This window comes from Psittacula echo (genome assembly GCF_963264785.1).
Source record: "Psittacula echo genome assembly, chromosome: Z".
Classification (NCBI taxonomy): domain Eukaryota; kingdom Metazoa; phylum Chordata; class Aves; order Psittaciformes; family Psittacidae; genus Psittacula; species Psittacula echo.
In genome coordinates this window covers 31,539,043-31,552,624 of record NC_137742.1, presented here as the reverse complement: position 1 = coordinate 31,552,624, position 13,582 = coordinate 31,539,043, and the positions used below count along the sequence as shown (strand labels likewise).

Genomic DNA, 13,582 nt, shown 5'->3' with positions numbered 1-13,582 from the left:
CTCCCACCATTTTTAATGTACTACCTAATCTACAACTAAACAGGAATTTTCAATATAACCTACATTGTAAGTACTAATTACTGGACACAGTCTTGCTGAACACTGAATGACATGTGTCACTAACGATTTCAGAATTGAGCAGTCTGACATAAGAGAAAGGAATTTGCTAGCTGGAGAGCTTTATTTCTCACAGGGTGAGACCTAGCCATTAAAAAACGAAAATCTGAAAGAGATTTGGGGTTGTTGAACTTCTTTCCTCTTTAAAATTTAATCTAATTCTTTTGCACTGCTGCAGTCTCTTTCGGTTCTAGAAAAACACTTCAAAATCTGAAACTATACAAGCAACTAAATCAATGCACACCACAAATATCACAGCTTGAATTATTAAGATTATGAAGTTTAACATTGTACCAAGACTATTATGCACGTAGTTAAAATGTTCAGTGAGCACCCTGCTGCATAAGAAATAAAATACGTACTTTTCTTCTTTCCTATATAGACATTATGTGTGCTGGACATAATACACAAGCTCACAGCCTAATACCAAATTAGGAAAGAGTGAAGATTTTACAGGTTTTTGAAGGTTTTATTATGAATAAAACCTCAAACTATTGGATTGGTTACTGTTTAGTATTTGAAGGAGGACATGCAAGATTCTGCTAAGCAAAGCTGAAGTGCACTTCACCACTACAAGTGTCTCTTCAGAAGAAGGGAAATAATGAAAATGAGTAACTGTAGAGATAATTATTAAATGTTGCCACACTGGAGACTATTTTCCAGGTGAAAACCAACAGCAAGTTAAAATGATATTTCTGTCAAAGATTTAGAGCGTAGAAAGTCCTGAGAATACGTCTGAATCAGGTGAACAAGTTTTCTAAGTCAGGTAGCATAACCTTATAAAAAGGTTTAGTTGCAAAAATAAAACTCTAGACAGGGAGAAAATCAAGATATTAGGGCCATATCAAATATGGATAAAATACAGATAACCACAATAACAGAATACCTCCTGGAACACCAGGCTTCAGTCTGCGATCTGTTGCTCACCATTCTACCACTTTGCTTGCTGCCACCACTTTCCTTTTGCTGACTCAGTTCTTGGACTCTACCACATGCTTAGTATAACTAAGGCAGGAAAAAACTAAGCCAAGGAAAAACCCACAGGCAACAGATCACTTTTTGGAGGCACTGAGAACTGCAGCGTTTAGGTCTCCATGGAAATGGTGGAGAGAACTCTAACAGTGTCCTGATTCACTGTAACTATCTTTTAATATACCAACAGCTGCTTACTCTGGCATCTGTTTTTATTTTGCCCCTTTTTCTTCCTTGCAGTTTTTGGAAGGAAAACTTTCCTCATTGTTGGTCATATGCACAAACAATAAAAGCTAGGCAATTTCAAAGATTTAGGATATTTCAACAGAACATACAAATGCTACACAATGCAAATACACCCATCATATAGAGAATACTTTGTTTTCTTGACCACGAAAAATCATGTATTCAAGATAAGCCTCATTTGTACCCTAGGGGGCATTACCTTAAAGCAGTTCTGGCCATTGTGGGTAGCACCCCTCAGATTTACTTAGGTTTCCAAATAGTGCAGCAAACACAGGAAGTTTGATTTTCTGCACCTCCACATGGTCCAACCACTCACCCTAGAACACTGGATGCCAGCTTCTGTTACCACAAAATATGCCTCTGACAGCCTAAGGTTACGGAGATACTTTCAGGTTTTGAATGGCTACAGCACTTAAATTCCTCCAGCTGTTAGCAAATCTGAAACCCTATTTAAGGCACAATTTCCAGGTTTGATTTATAGTTAACTATTTAACTAGAAAACTGTCTCTGAAACAGACAGAAGAGCACTCCCAAGAACGACTATCCTAAAAGGACTGTGGGTACCAGTACACCTTTGCAGGAAAGGCGAGTGGAAACTTCTCTCTTTTGCATTAGCATGCAAAGACATTCTGAATGGCTACAAAACACAGCCATTAATTCACAGTCATAAAAACATTATACATTCAAATACAAAAGAACAAATTGTGAACATAACCTCTGACAGGAAAACCAAATGAACAAATACAGACTGAGCTAGCATCAAGATTTTCCTGCTTATTTCTGTACCTTGGAGCGTCTTTCCTTAGCTGCCCTATACTTTGTAGTCATAGATTATTTAATGTTAAAAACAAAATAAATCTCCTGATACTCTTTAATGTTATAAATCTACTTATATTAGGACCTTCCTTAGCACTATCACTGTCTACTTGCCTATCCAGCTTGATTCCTCTGAGACTTACTTCTAACATAACTCAACATAGTGGATCCATCTTAAAATCAAAATATAGCATTATGCCTTGTTCCACCTAAGTAACATGAAATTTTATATTCAGAAAAAAATTCATATATTAGTTCACATAACTCTATGCTTACAACGCAAAAGATAAAAATAAGCAAGTATACCTTAAACTTAAAGCAGATCTGTATGGAAAAGTCAAAATAGTCATAGAAGTTGAATACATCGGATATTAGGAAGCACACAACCACATGTGCATTTACAGACAATCTGAAGCATAATTTATTAAATAAGCTAAAATCTTGTCAAGAAACAACAGTGATAGGCTCAATACAGCAGCTACAAACATGATTTTATGTTACGGGATACAGAGATATTTGCAAATTCCAGTAAATTTCAGACAAATTTCAGCATATTTTCCCCCAATTTTTGCATCTTGCAAATTTTCAGTCTCTGTATAGTCTAAGTACACTACCTTTATTATGATCAGAACTGCATCTAGGAAAAACTTACAACATTTCCTCCCCTCTCGCTACATTGCCTTATCATTTAGAGTTCTTTTACTGTAATTTACTCTTTTACTTCACTTAGAAAGTACATTAAAACAAAAAAACAAACCACACACATACAAAAAAACCAAAATCAAAATAAAACACACACCCTTTTCATCACATGCTATTCTCTACATACACTCTTTAAACAAGTAAGGTGGCAAAACATCATAAAGCTGTACTCACAAATCTACAGACACGTGTTGGTGCTATCCGTATCTCTGGAAAACAAGCCAAACCTGAGCTCAGTGGAGTATTTATGAGAAGTAAATTCCACCAATGTCAAATTAAATTATTAAAATTACTTTTAACTTTATGATTATCCTATTGTTTTCTTGAAAGATAAGTAAGTTAGTTCAAAGATGTCAGTATTCCAAAAGGCACCGCTGCAAAAAGTTCTGGTGCGAAAGCATGGATTTTTATCAACTTTATTATTAAAAAAATCATGTGTATATTATCTCAACCTCGAAGTGCTGAACTGCAACATACTTTCTTAATATAACTACTTGCATAAAACAACTCTAATAGTAGAAAACACAGAACTCTCAAATAAAGATAAATTCAGATGCACAGAGATAACAATTGGCAAAAGCATGTGTTTCTCTTACAGCACTACAATCCTACTGACATAAGCAATACTATTCCCATATCTAGAATGAACTGTTAGTATAGATGGGATTCATCATTTCTGCATTATGTATTAGGCCACGGCAGACATTCCTTTTTTTTTTTGGGGTGTCTCCTGTATTTTTCCTTTGTGATAAAGGCAACTCAGAAAGTGACTTTCAGATCAAGTTTTTCTTAAAAAATATCCAGTATTTGAACATGAGAAAATATTTGATTTTCTGTTATGTGTTACATAAGTAACAAGCAAATATTAATAAATAACTTTACAAAGCTCTTACTTTCTAAGAAATGCACAGCTGCACATCCAGGAACTACAGAGAAAAATCAGCTACCATTGTGACAAATGACGGCTAGTAATAAATGGTTAAACCTTACCTATGCTAAAAATTTCTGTTCAGCTAAGTTGCTTTTAAAAGATTCTTCTGCCACATTACACATACAATAGCTTTAACAGTGATCAGGCTAAACGTCATCTGTTTTTTAAAAGATATGGCTATCTAATAAAACTGTGGGTTTAGCATTCTGTCAAATATGCACAAGTACCACCACCCTTCTTCACCTCTTCCCCTTACCATACCAAAAATGAGATTAAAAAAAAAAAAAAAATAATCTTAAGTTATACATTGTGGTTAGTAAATGAGACTGCATTTGTATTTCATGTAAGTACACTAAAGAAAGAAATTAAATCCCAAAACACAGCCAGACCCTTCAATATATAGCAGAATTTCTAATACAAGACTTCCTTTTAGATAGGTTAGCCATAGCCAGATAGAAGCCTGCAACTGAACTTTCTTATAGCTGTACTTCCCTCATCACACACACACACTTTTTATAACCTTCAGGCTGAAAAACACTCTAGACATACATAATCACAGTTGACTAAAAGTATGACAAGTACGCATTATCCTGGGTACTTCAAAGGTCAACATTCAGGAAAATAAAAATTCCTAGATGACAAATTACCACTGTGAAAACTCTTATCAGTTCTTGCAGTCTGAGAGATTCAGTTACAACTGCCAGATCTTTGTCTGGAATTTTCTGGTTTTCTCAATTTACCATACTGAAATCAGAAGAAAAATACTTCAACACACATCAGGAGTCAAAATACAATGCTGAATAAAAATGGAGGAAAATTTAGCATCCAAAAAATACACACACAGGTTATATTCACAAAAGCAATTAAAAGGAAAAGTGTTTAACGACAATTTATCTTTTAGCCACCTAAGAGCAAAACCTTACTCACATTAAGCCATGTCTACAACACAAAGTAGTCAATTTGTCAGCTTCTACGGCTACTGTTAAATGGTACTGTCTGGGTAAGCAGAGAAACAGCCACAATCAGAATTAAGCCTAACAGAATATAATGTTCACTACACTCTCCAAATGAACGAAATCAGTTAACAAACAATATAAAAATCAAAACAGGACCAAATTCACTACCACTTTCAGTATCTATCTTTTCACATGCACTACTTTGTTTATATCACATTTATGATTAATCAGCTTCTATTCTGTTTTTGCAAAGCTTTCAGCCAGCAATTCTATTTGCTCACACATCACAAAGTCAGAGTTGGACAACTTCTTCAGAAATATTCAGTCTTTCAGTATTACCATTCAAAATTGCTTGTTAGCACTTTAACAATCATTCCCTTAGAAGCAGTAGAAATAGTTGTGCAATAGCATTCAATTGTGCCTTTACACTTTGTGCTTTCACATTTAACAGCTGCATGAAATTGCATCCTGAATCAACATATACTCTTTAAAGTGAGGACTATTTAAGAGCACTTTTCTTTGTCTCAGAAGCAAGAGAAACTGTATTCCTGAACTGAGTTAATGAACAACTGTTTATTAACTTTACAAAAATATTAAATTACAAATATGTTAAAATCATTAGACTAGAGAATATGTGCTATTGTAACAAATAATATCTACAGAAATCTATACTTAAAAAACAGAATTATGTTGTGACGTTCATGTCAATACATTAACTCTAAGTCATGATCAACCTAAAGAATGTTTTGAAATTACAGCAAATACATGTAACAGCATGCGTATTTCAAAGATGTTAAGTGGAAAATATCTCAATCTGATATAAAATATTGCAATGTGACAATTAGTACTGGTTTGTTTACATTTAAACATTAACTATAACTTAGGCTAAATTGTAGTTTTAACAACCTGCAAACGCACAGAATGAAACAAAGACTAAAACATACCCATAAAACAATTACAATCCTCACCAAACATGACTGGAGATTTGAATTTAAACCGACTTGTTTTAAAGGTAACTTTCAAGACTTTTTCAGACTATTCTACACATAATTGGTTTATGCTGAATATACAAAATGCACAAATGCACAGTTACAAAAAGGGACTGCGCTACCTATGCTTTTAATTCAACTTTATTTTTTTACACAAGCCACTACAACGTCAAAGACACTTTTCAACTCTGAAAAGATTTTGTTACACTATATATAGTGCCAAGATTTAAAAAAATATCAACAATTTTAACAGACCCTCTTTTCCAGCATATAGTGAAAAATACTCATGAAAAGTACTTACTTTTCTATGTAAAATACGAAAATATTTTACTACAAAAAATATCATAATCTAATCTGAATTGTTAAGGCCTTTAAAAGCAAAGGAAAGCAAACCAAACACACACACACTCAGCTCCCAACCTACAAATTCACATCGTGGATACACACACAAGCCAGCCAGAATATTACTTTTTCTGAATCTCACTAGTAGGCATAATGTTCGGCCATTTACCGAACAATGTATTATAGCTCATAGTGCAGACTCTGGAAGCAGAGATTTGGATGTGAGGCCCATCCTTTTTCTTAGCCCAAGATCTATAAAGAAGAGGAACATTAGAACAGCAAGCATAAACTTAGTACCCGGGAAACACGGAAAGCACTGGCCTGGTCTAATCGTAAGTCATATTGTCAGATCCTAATAATTTCTTCACCATAGCAGCTCAGAAGCACGACTGTGACCTATGCTATGAAATCCACTGAAGCAAGAGGAGATGAAGCCACAAGTGAAGGCTGGCCAGAGGAGAGCTGCCCATGTGCAGTAGGGTGGCGCAGCCAGACCTGTCCACAGAGGTGAAGGAGAGACCCTGGTTCTATTGGCAGGGGGCTGGATCTAGATGATCCCTAAGGCCTCTTCCATTCCAAACCATTCTGCAATCTCTGATTTGGGCAGGGGAGGCGTCATGACCTACAACTAAAACTACTCCCCCTTCTTGAACTCAACTGTGGCTGGCACTATCTCAATGCTGAACAGGCATCCACAGTTTCCAAATCCAGGTTTAAACATGCAGAGGTTAACACCTACTTGAGAGAACAGCCATAGAAAACTACGTAAAGAGAGCTGGTAGAAAAACCTGTTTTTCATATATGAAAGGAGCTGTGCTTGGCATCACAGGGCATAGTCTAAGCTCAGACCACTTTTCTATGTGTTTGTGGACTGAATTGCAAGACTCAGAACAACAAAGAGTCAGCTCAAGACATCATTCCAATGGTCTGGACTAGTCAATAGTCTTTTGTGCTAAGAAGCAGCAGAGCTTCAAATCAATGATTCTCACAGGAAGAGGTTAAAAGCTTCTATCCACATTTTACATTACGTTACAGTTCTGAGAGTAGATGCAGCACACATACCCATCATAAAATTACATGACACCAGTGTGCATACCCAGCTAGACTGAGAATCTCAATTCAAAGACATGAGAAGAAACATGCCCCTTCATAACAAAAAACTCACAGTATTACTGTCAGGATGGAAAGGCCTTCCAGAAAACAAAGAACAGCAAAGGAAGTCTTGAAAACTCAGAAACATGGTAAGTATTCTGTAGACTAAAATAATCCTAAATGAACAATTAAATAAATTTAAGATGCTTGAAAACCAGCAAAAAAAAAAAAAAATCTGAAGGTTTGCACTATAAAATAATAAATACAAATACACAAAGACACTTTCCATAGCATGCTTCATATACAACCAAAAAAAAATGAGAACTGCTTGCAAACATAGCCAAACCCACATTTTTAGCCTAGAAAGTTAGTAATGAATGGGTTATCACAGCTTGAACGTACATGACAACTTTACTGTAAAGAAAAAGCTTGGCATCTACAGATGCTCCTGCTCAGAACAGAATGAATCTCATCTCACCAAGAATTCTATAAAGTCAGAATGTATACGGTGACCTACAGAAAAAGACCTGATTAATTTGGCATTTGGAGGGCGGTCTCTCCTCTTGGAATATCTTCATTCCTTATACTGACCAATTATCTTTAAACAAATCATATCAAATACCTGTGCCACAATGTCAAATATCCGTTAGCGCATGATATTAAATGCCTCATTTAGGTGCCCAGAGGCTATTGCATAATTTTAATACAGCCTCTCTAGGTTTTATGTGTAAGTTTGGAATGAATTCTTACTTATTTTTATGTAGACTTGAATGCGAGTTGCTTCTCACATAAGAACAGGTCAAGATTAGCAGGCAGAACAACATGGGTAGGCACCTGCTGCAGACTTCCTCATCAGGGATAAGTATATGAGGCCTTCTTCAGACAACCAGAAGTTTTAAGTATACAGGCCCCGGTTCTCACAGGGAACTTCAAGCACACCGATATCTGCAGGAATGACAACACAGCAGAACACAAACAGTCTAGGAAATTTCTGGAGTGCAGTGATAACTTCCTGACACAGATGATCAAGGAGAGGTACACTGCCAGACCCAGTACTAACAAACTAGGAAGAACAAGTCATAGGACACTAAAGTCAAGGCAGTTTGGTTACAGTGATGGGGCTCAGGATCCTTAGAGGAGGGAGCAGGTAAAACAAGAAGACAACCCTAGATTTCAGGACAAGATACTACAATCTCTTCAGATATCTGCCTGGAAAAATACTACAGGATACAACCCTGGAGAGAAGGAAGATCCAGTAGAGCTGTTTGATATTCAAGGATCACTTTCTCCAAGCTCAAAAAAGTTTATCATCATGTGCAGGAAACTAAAGAGCCGCAGAAAGCCTGCCTGGATGAGCAAAGAGCTCCCAAACTATCATGAGACTTAAAAAGAGGTGGAAGCAAGGGCAGCTGACCAAGGGGGTACATGGAGTTTCAGTCGAACTGCATACACATAGAGTTGGGAAAACCAACATGTATGTTAATCTGAACAACAAGGAAGGATTCTATGAAAAACAGACAGGAAAACTAGAGAATGGCCCTGCTACTAAATACAGAAGGGCCCCTGATGACAACAAACACAGAAAAGGCCAGGGTACTCAGGTCCTTCTTTGCCTCAAATGTTTACTGGCAAGACCAGCGTTCAGGAATTGCAGGCCTCTAAAACCAGGGAATATCTGGAGGAAGAGAGACTTAGCCTCTGTGGAGAAGTAGGTTATGGATCACATAAACTGGACATAGATAAGTCTACGGGGCCTAACAAATTGTACCCACAAAGACTGTGGGAGCTGCCTGACTTCTGGACAAGGTTACTCTTAGTCATCTTTGAAAGGTCATGACAGCTGGCACACCTTCTTGAGAACTGCAAGAGAGCAACTATCACTCTTATCTTCCTTCTGTCTGCATATAGACTGGCCAGCCTCAACTGATTCTCTAGGAATGTAACGGAGCAAATAATCCTGGAAATAATTTCCAGGTAAAAGGACAGGAAGGTGACTGGGAATTGCAAGCATGGATTTCTACTGGGAAAATCATGCTTAACCACCCTGAGAGTCTTCTACACTGAGGTTACTTCCTTGGAAGGTAACAGGACAACAGGAGGTATTCATTTCCACTTTAGAAAGGCTTTTGATTCTGCCTCCGATAAAATCCTCACATATAAACTGATAAAGTAGGGGTTAGTAAGGACTGAAAACCGGCTGAATACAGAAGCTTGTGACCAGTTTCACGAAGTCCAGTTGGAAATGAGTCACTAGCACCCCAAGTGTTGACCCAGTGGCTAGTACTGTTTAACATCCTAATTGATAAAAATGAATGATAGAAACAAAGTGGACCCTCAGCCAGTTCACAGGTGATACAAAACCAGGAGTAGTCACTATTAGATGTGTGTGCCACCCTTCAGAGGGACCTGGAAAGCTGGACAGAGAGGACCTTAATTATGTTTAACAAACAGAAATGAGAGGTCCTGCACACAGGGCACATGCCATGCAGCAGCACATGCTGACTGCCAAGTTGCTGGAAGGCAGCTTTGTAAAGACCTTGAGGAACTCATAAACAAACTGCCCATAAACCAGCAATACGTCCCTGTAAGCAAAGATGGTCAAAAGCCTCGTAGACTGCACTAGAAGCACTGCCAGCAAGCAGAGGGAAGGTGAATGTTCCTCATTACTCAGCACTTGTGAGGCCACAAAAATGATTAAGGGACTGGAACATCTTTGATATGGTACTGTTTAGTCTGGAGAAGAGAAGACTTGTGTATGGAGGGCTCTGCCAGAACAAGAGGTAATAGGCACAGACAGAAACACGTGAAATTCCCTCTTACTACACAAAATATCTTTCTACAGTGATTGTCCAGAGAGATTGTTGAGTCTGTAGCCATAAAGATATTAAAAACACCTGGACATAGTCCAGGCAAGGTGCTGTACCTGCCCCTTCTTGAACAATCTCAAGAGCTCATTTCCATCCACAATGATTCTCTTAAATGTATACCTATATTTCAACATCACTAATTTTTTATTTATTTTCATTAATGTGTTTCCTAATATTGTGCTCACCACCCCCACCCAGAGTCTTTGCCTTTTTGTAATCTTTTTTCTTCTGTTCTTCCTGTTCTGTTTGGAATTACTTTTCCCAGTGCTAATAAACTGAGCTTCCAAACACTTCTAAAAATCACCTCGTAGAAAGCAAGCCAAAAGATACTGTGGTTCTAAGTCTGCATGGTTACTGGAGAAAGGGTAGTGTTACAAATACTGAAGATATAGTTTATGTTCATAGACAAAAACCTCAAGATCCAAGTCAACCCATTCTTCACCTTCAAAAGATACTTTTATCTTACAGCAGTTATGAAATGGTTATGAAACAAAAGATATTCCCAATTTTAACACTTGGTACTTATGCATTTTTTTTTTGTTGTTCAAGCAATTAACGCGTTAACAACAATTAATTGAAAAATTAATTGCATTTGGTAGCTTAAAGCGTCAATTTTCTCCCTAGCTTGTCACAATTTATGTTGATCATCTCTGGCCTGCCTGCCATATACCACTCTGCTCCTCAAACCACCTCAGCAGCCCTGTCCTGAATTCACTCTAGGTTATGTACCTCTCTTGCACTGAGGTGGTAGAAGCATGTTTTGGGGAGGGAGTGGAGTAGGGTATTGCTGAAAGGGGCTTGGCCTTTCTTGGCCCAGGTGCAAAAAACTTCCTGCATTCATCCTTGTTGACTTTCATGAAGTTCCTATCAGTTCACTTCTCCTAACTGTTCAGCTCCCTCTGTTTAGCAGTACCACCATCAAGCTTCTTTGCAAACTTGGTTGAAGTGCACTTTGTGTTGCCACTGCAACACTGTTGCTTAAGATACTGAACAGTACAGGTCCCAGCACATACCCCTGAAGCTCCCTGCTTGTTATTATTGCTTTCCAAGTAGTGTATAGCTTAGTAACAACTATCATCTGAGCTTGACCATTCAATTTTACCTTTTTTTAAAACCATCTGGCTGCCCATCTGCTTGCATCACAACATCCTGACTGGGATAGGATATTATAGGATACAGACAAAAGAGCTGTTACAAGCTCAAGTAAACTATACCTGTTGCTCTCCCCTTGGCCACACAGCTAATAATTTTATCATGGAAGTCAGACTGGCTTGTAAGGCATGATCTCCTTTTGGGGAAAAAAAAAAAAATCTACTCTGGCCATTCCAAATCATCTTTACATGGCCAACACTTCTGAGAGGATTATCTCATGGTTTTCTGAAATAACACTGACTGGCCTTCTTCGATGGAGGCAACATCTCCCCTTCTCCAACTGCCAAGGACACAGTACAGAGGAGCAAGCACTCCTTGACTCAGTCCTCATTCACCTCTGAGGACTCTCCTTGAATGCTTTCAAGCACTAGACACAGCTACCAGAGAGAGTTTGTTGGTGAAGGTGAGGCAATGAAGACTATTGATCTGTTTCATCAACAGACTGTTACTTTCTTCGTTCATCTTTTTACTGCCCATGCAGCGGTTAAAGCTCTCTGCGTTGTCCTGGATGTCTCTTACAAGTGTCAACTCCAGATGAGCTTTGATTCTCCTAACACCATCCTTGTATGTCCAAAATGCCTCATTTTTACGCTGCCCCTGTTTCCAACTCCTATATACTTTTTGCGTGAAGCAAAGTCATGCAAGTTTCCTGTTCAGCCTTGTCAGTATCCCGATACATCTTTTAGTTTCTTATCTGGATGAACAACCTTTGCAGTTGCAAGAGGTTGTTCTTAAGCATCTGTCAGTACTGCTGAGCTCCTTTACCCTCCACAGTGGCCTCCTATGGGATCCCCTCTACCAGTTCCCAGAATGAAACTGAAGTCTACTCTATTAAATTCCAGAGTCCGTGCTCTGATAATCTCCTTCCACAGTTCCATAAGGATCTTGGTATCTACTATTTCACAGTCAGTATTATCTAAGGCTTACCATTGACCCTCTGATCCCCAAGCAGTTGTTGGCAATAAACAGTAGATCATTTTGTTGCCTATCCAGCACTCATCTTAAGTTATCCCCTTAAAAACATCCTTTAAAGAGCTTCTTGACTGCTTGTGTGCCAGTGTTATCCTGCCAGCAGATGAAATGGAATGAGTCTTCCATGAAGATCTGTGATTCAGAGACTTTTAAAGAAGGCTTTGTCATCTTCCTTACCACAACCGTATGAACTACCATCTTGATGTCATCTTTTTTAGCCTCTCCCATCCTCACCTACAAACTCTCAACCATACTGTTGTCATCCTGCTGGAGAGCTCCCTACACCCAATATTCTTCATGTTCTGAAAGTCCTTCCCTCTACTTTTGCCCTTCCTAAGAAGTTTGTATCCATCCATTTCTCACTCCAGTCACATGAAGTGTCCCATCATGTCTCCTCTATACTAATGTCACTGCTCTGTGGCTATATGCAAACCTAATTACTCCTGCTTGTTTTCCAGGCTGCATGTATTTGCCTACATGCACTTGAGATGGGTATCCCTCTTTTACCAATCCCAAGACCCTTATTGTTCTCACCATCCCGTATCCTTTTTGCTTTCCATGCACATACAAATAGCCCACTTAACTACGAGTCATAATGTCTTTTCATCACCCAAACCTTTACTCATCAGGTTGGCCAGCCTATTGGCACAGATACTCTTGTCCCCCTTGAGGATCAAGGACTTTCAGAGACAAATGGGAACCAAATTATGGACCCCATTGTATTAAAAGCCAAATGCCTGTTGACACGAGCTGTGCAATTAGCCAGGCTTCGATTTACAGGATTTTCCTGCTCCTGTCCTTTGGGAGGATCTCTCTTCCAAAGTCTTACCTTTTCACCAGCAGCGCTCAGCGGCTCTTACATAACTGGCATACTTAGCTTGAGGGATAACTCTCTCTAATAAGGTACACTTGGTTTGCAACTCAAATTCTAAAATGTCAAGACAAAAGAACAGTAAATTCACAGTCCAGAAGACTCAACGTGAATCACAAGCATCTAGCATTCCCTTCCTTTTGGGAAAGCAAACTGAAACACCCAATCAAGTATCAGCTTCTCTATATTGCCAGTTAAGAACAGGTAATGTGCAGGGAAATGGCACAAAGGACAACTAAAATTACTATTTATGCTCTCTTGAAGAATCAGAAAGAGGGAAGTATCAAGAGACAAAAATACTTCTTCCGTGTAAGAGAAATAATTACAGGTAAGCAGTCTTAAAACTGTAATTGTGCCACTCCTGCCTGCACAAAGGAACCTCCCTTTTTAAAGCAGGAAAACAAAGCATGCAGGAAAACAGAACGTCTGCAAGAATAGCTATGATCTGTGTAGAATCTGGCCATTACAAAGGTGTGTAAAACGGAAATCTTTGTCTGAAGAGAGAGCAAAGGAGAAAGAGAAAATATGAAAACAGTATCTGTAGCAACAAGTCAGCT

At 38.3% G+C, this 13,582-nt stretch overlaps 1 protein-coding gene across 1 annotated transcript in view; it reads right to left on the bottom strand.

The window, feature by feature from the left end:
• The window catches only part of UHRF2 (ubiquitin like with PHD and ring finger domains 2), a 99,772-nt gene that overhangs the window by 36,452 nt on the left and 49,738 nt on the right, over window positions 1–13,582 (bottom strand). The gene's annotated exons all lie outside the window — the stretch shown is intronic.